We start from the raw sequence: 6,000 nt of genomic DNA on the forward strand, positions 1-6,000 counted from the left end.
GGAAAAATGAAAAGGAAAGTAGAAGCTCAAAGCAAAGAGAAAAAAAAAGAGTCTGGAAAGAAACAGAATGCTCTCAGCAAGGAGAAAGAGAATGCAAAGAAAGGAAAGGGAAGGACAAAGAAGCAGCAAACATGAAACAAAGACCATGGAAAGCAAAGCCAAAAGGGCACTACAGAAAAGCAAAGGGGGGAATACCAAACAAACAGGGAAAACAGAGCAAAGCAAAGGTCTAGAAATACAAACATCAAGCATATCACCTGAACACAAGATCATGGCAAAGCAAAGAGTCCAACTAAAAGAAACAGATAAAAACGCTCCACAGTGTTGAGCACTGGAAACAAAGAAAGAACATTCAAAAGCTATGCAAGGCAAAGATACAAAAGAAAAACCAAATAGCAAAGCAAAACCAGGAAGGAGAAATGAAAGCTGAAGAACTAAAAAGCCAAGGAAAGGAAAGCAAAATGGCTTGAAACACTGAGAAAGAAAAAGGAATACTGCATAGTGAAGGATAAAATAGCTCCAAGAATTGAAAAGGAAAAAAAAAAAAAAAAGGAATCCACAGATATGACAAAAAAACCCAAAACTCGAAAACCAATCCATGGCAACAAAGACGGAGCAGCAAAGCAAGACATGAAAAATAAAAAGAGCAAAAGGCAACGGCAAAAGTAAAAAAGCATGGGCAGAAGTAAAAGTCAGGCGCAAAATGCAAGAGCAAAAGAAAATTGGCAAAAGGAGAAAGGGCAAAAGGAAATTGGAATGTCAAAGGAAAAGGGCAAAGGCAAAAGGCAAAGGCCAAAGAAAAATGGAAAGGCAAATGGCAAAGGTAAATGCAAAATTTAAAGGCATTAAGGAAAATGTTAATGGCAAAGGCAAAAAACAAAACTGAAGGGCAAAGGTAAAAGGCTACAGCAAAAGGCAAAGGCAAAAGGCAAAAGGCAAACGGCAAAGATAAAAGGCAAAAGTAAAATGTAAAGGCCAAAGTGAAAGATAAATAGCAAAGGCAAAGGGCAAAAGCAACAGGCAGATGCAAATGGAAAAAGGGAAAAAGAAAAGCAAAAAACCAAAGGCAAAAAGCAAAGGAAAAGGCAAAGAGTAAAAGGCAAAAGGAAAATTAAAAACAGCATAGGAACAAAGGCAAAGGCAAAAGACAAAAGCAAAATGCATATGCAACGGGCAAAGGCAAAAGTGAAAGGCAAAAAGCAAAGGCATAGGCAAAAGCAAAATACAAAAACAACGGGCAAAGGCAATGGGCAAAAGCAAACGGCAAAGGGAAAAGGCAAGGGCAAAAGGCAAAGGCAAAAGCAAAATGGAAAGGCAACAAGCAAAGTCAAATGGGAAATGCAAAAGGCAAAAGCAAAAGGAAAAGGAAGAAGGCAAATGGCACTGGACAAAAGGCAAAGGCAACAAGCAAAAGGAAATGGCAATGGCAAAAGACAAAACATAAAGGCAATGGCAAAAGGCAAAGGAAAAAGGCAAAGGAAAAAGGCAGATCACAAACGGAAAATCTAAGTGGACTAGGGCAAATAGAATGAATACAATGTCATGTCAAGGCAAAGAATCCAAAGAAAATTAACTGATGATAAACGCTCCCCGACACTAGTTAACTAGCCTGTATCAACACGCAAGGAGAATAGCCAAGTTAAGAACATCCCAAAATCCTGAATGTAAAATCCCTGCATCCAAGATTAAAAGGAACCACGATATCTCCGTCAGTCCCCCTCTGCTTTTTCTAACAGTGTGTTTTTCCCCACTGTTTCTGCAAGGTGGTTCTTCAGTGGAAGGCTACGTGCATCATCTTCATATGCTAAGATAGCTTACTTTAAGAGCATCTCTTTGGAGAAACTTATTTGAGACAACAAAAACCTTAATAGAAATAGGCATCTATGGTTTGCAAAGAGACACAGGTCACTAAATCACACCAGGGTCAGGATCATCACTCATTATTCCTGAGGATCCTTGATCACTAAAGGAAGTACTTGGGTCACCAGTCAACATAAGCTGTAAACAGATGACATATTTTGCTTTCTCATCATTCTGTTGGAGAAGACAGGCACACTCAAACGTCAGTTCAAGAGACTTGTTTAGCACTATAGTTTTCATTAATACACAGTGCAAAACACTTGGATTATTCAGGGGAAAACGCTGTCTTCAACTGCATCGTTTAAATCTATCCAAAATTATCTTGCAGGTTCTTACTTTTTTACCACTGTTTCCTTCCCCACACTTTACAACTACAAGAGCTAGAACAACGTTCTCTGAAGATATCCAGGCCAGAAGAGTCCCAGTAGACCAGTATCAAGCCCAGCTCACGGGAGGCCAATGCCCACTGTTTCCTGCCTGATAAACACAGATCTTTGGCAGCATTCAATTGTCTTCCCTGCACAACCACCCAGCCCCCCTCTTAGTCATCAACACCAGTATCATTTTAAAGTCAATGAATCTAGCCTGTAAAAGCACATCTAGCCTCCTACAGCAATTCATTCATTTGGGGGATTGAATTTGAGAACACATCTTTAGGCAAACACTAACATCAACTTCCATACATCTGAATGTGTAGCCTCTCCAAACGCAGTGACCCTCCTTCTACAGCTGCAAACGGTTTCATTTCCCAGAGCAACTTCACAGTGGCAGAAGGGACAGATGCCTCCCTGTAACCAGAAGAAAACAACAAAGAAAAATAAAGGAGCACAGCCCCACGTCCAAGACTCCGTAAACCCCATGTATTCCAGTGACAGGAAGGCATCTGCAACATCAACCTTTACCCTGGCATCACGGTCTGTTGTTGGCCTATGACAGAGGTGTATGTACAGGATTCATTGGGTTCCCTGTGGTCATTTCCAGCAAGGATTAATTTACAATCTGTGGAAGGGGTTAGCTTCACACCATTGAAAAAGCACTGGATTTTGGGGGTGCGGTTTCCAATTGTCTGGAGCACAGGCCTTGTCTGAAGCACAGGCCTTATGAGGAGCGGCTGAGGGAGCTAGGATTGTTCAGCCTGGAGAAGAGGAGGCTCAGGGGAGACCTTATTGCTCTCTATAACTTCCTGAAGGGAGGTTGTAGTGAGCTGGGGGTTGGCTTCTTCTCTCTTGTAATCGATGACAGAACTAGAGGGAATGGTTTTAAACTGCGTCAGGGGAGATTCAGGCTGAACATTAGGAAGTATTACTTCTCGGAAAGGGTACTCAGGCATTGGAATGCACTGCCCAGGGAGGTGGTAGAGTCACCGACCATGGGAGTGTTCAAGAAATGTCTGGATGTTGTGTTGATGAATATGATTTAGCTGGGAAGTATTGGTAATGGTTGGACTAGATGATCTTCTAGGTCTTTTCCAACCTTGATATTTCTGTGATTCTGTTACCAAGTTACCCCTGTTACCAAAGACATGATACCTGTGAGTGGGTAACATAGTATCTCGCTGTCACAGAACTTGCAAGGAGTGACACAAAGTCTGATCTCAGCACTCATCACACAGAAGTTACTTATGCAGCCTTTGGAGGAGAACGGAGGAATCTCTTGCTATGCAGGGAGCGAGGACCTGGTGTATTTCTAGCATCAAGTTACATGTGGCCAAATCAGGTGATGAGAAAACTGTTCCCAGCCTGAATCTTCATCCTTCCTTAACACTGTGACTGAAAGCTTGCTGGCATTGCATCAGCTGATTCTTGCTAGCATTCCGTCCTGATCAGCTTCAGATCCATCAGGGCTTGGAACCATGTCACCAGCGAGTACAGCAACACTGAGATCTTGCCAAACCAATACAAAAAAAAACAAACATGCTTCTTTCTGCATCAGTTTTAAAGGTGTTCAGACTTAAAGTGTGTTGAAGCAGATTGTAATACCTCTGAGCCACAGCACTGCTGAGTTTAGCAAATCTCATCACAACAGGCTTTAGCCAAACTCAGAGCTTTGTAGATAATGATAAGATATCCGAAGATAAGAGAGAGAAAATGAATAAGATACAAGGTAAGTGATGTTTTTTCCTTCTGGTCAGCACGCCATCACTAAATTATGCATGCTATGACTTTTATCTTGAGAGTGATGATCCCTTAACCTCACACCTTCAGCACAACACATTCTGTGGAGATTCCCACCAGTGACAAAGTATTAGTGCCACTTTTCTGCCTCTTTCATTTTGTCTGTATTTTCTGGAATGTGGGGATTTCTTTCATTGCCCACAAACACTGCCCAGTTCAGGAGGAGGCAGGGACGAGAGACATGAGCAAGGGCAGAATGGTTTCTCTGTTACTGAATGGAATGACAGTGTTTTCTACATGTGGACTTGCCATAGTGCTTCTTACAAGGCCTAACAGTGGGATGAAATGTGCCCGGAAGCAGGTGTGTTTTTTAGGAAGGCAAAAGAGAAATGCAAATAATGCTAAGGGCGGCCACGAAGATGATCAGAGGGCTGGAGCACCTTTCCTACGAGGACAGGTTGAGGGAACTGGGCTTGTTTTGCTTGGAGAAAAGAAGGCTTCAGGGAGACCTCACTGCGGCCTTGTAGTATTTGAAGGGAGCATATGAACAGGAGGGGGAACGGCTGTTTACGAGGGTGGATAGTGACAGGACCAGGCCAGGCAGGATGTGGCTCTGGGCAGCCTGGTCTTGTGGTTGGTGACCCTGCACGCTGTGGTCCTTTTCAACTCAGGCTACTCTATGGGTCTATGACTGTACGATTGTATCAGACCTCAGGGAAGTCACATGGAAGAGGCAAGCCTTTGAAATTAAGCTTGATTCGCTTTGCCCCTCATACACCTGATCACTGCCTCCCTTACTTGGCAAATGGTCTTTCTGTGGGGTGTAGATGAGGAAAGGGAAAGAGGAAAATAAAGCAGCTGCTTTGTCCTAGAGCTCTTGTTTCACTGGGGTCTGGCCCTGTTTTCTGAAACTAAAAGACGATGTGTGAAAGGAGGATGGGAAAGGTGCAAGGAGGTTTTGGTTTTGGTGCTGACTCCAGCCTGGTGCTTGCTGCTGGGAAAGGCACACTTGGCTCCAAGGAAGGATGCATGGGTGGAAAGCCAGTGGCCAGGGGTGAGGGATCCCCAGCAATAGAGGGAAACAGCCCAACCAAGAGCTGGGGTGATTTGCATATAAACTGCATTCAGTGAAGTCCTTTCCCATTGGATCTGACATACGTCTCCCCATTCCCTTCCAGTTTGTGCAGAGGTGGCATGAAACAGAGGGCATTGCTTTCTGCCAGACTGCAGGAGCAGAAGCATTTCAGGTGCCTAAATGGTTTGCTTTCCACATTGTGGTTGAATGGGGTACATATAGAAGGAGGACTTCCATTCTTGGGGTGGATATGCATATGGGAGGCTGCACAGGGAAGGCTCCATCCTGGCCAGTTCAGCCAGCAGCTGTATCCAACTGGCAGAAGCCCCACTCAGTGAGGCCAGCAATGGCCCAAGGGCCTCAAACCCCAGCCCATGAGGCCGGCGCTGGCCCTGGGCCATAAAGCCACAGTAAGGGAAGTCAACATCGGCTCTGGAGACTAAAGCCACAGTCAGAGAGGTGAGCACCAGCCTCGGGGCATACAGATGTGCACCCCTATTCCTTCCCACTATCTCCCCTGGGACTCCATTGAGCACTATGAGGCCACATTAGTCTTGACCGGTTTTTAATGAAAATTGCAAAACCATGACAGCTGCACAAGAGTCACCTTCACTTCCCTGTTGTTTGACTTCAGATCACCCCATGGGCTGACCCTGGTGTTGGTTTCCTTAAATTCGGATCTAGGAGGCATCCACTTCCATTATGATGAAAGCGCAGAAGTCATGCGAGCATTGCTGAGGTCAAAATGGTTGGCACGGTGGGAGGAGCACGTGTCCCACAGGTGGTGAGCAGAGCTGGTGCTCTGGCGAGCGTGCTGCACGCGGAGACTGAGCTCTGTGCATTTCGTGGAACAGATCACCCTGGCAGAGCCTGTCCGAAGGACTGCTGTGCTGTGTTGGTGAGCTGAGCGCAGCTTAGGCTGAACAGGCCCAACAGGTGAGCTGGGTTTGG

The sequence above is a fragment of the Coturnix japonica genome, chromosome 2 (assembly GCF_054131305.1).
Source record: "Coturnix japonica strain WE chromosome 2, WE-NBRP24, whole genome shotgun sequence".
Taxonomy (NCBI): domain Eukaryota; kingdom Metazoa; phylum Chordata; class Aves; order Galliformes; family Phasianidae; genus Coturnix; species Coturnix japonica.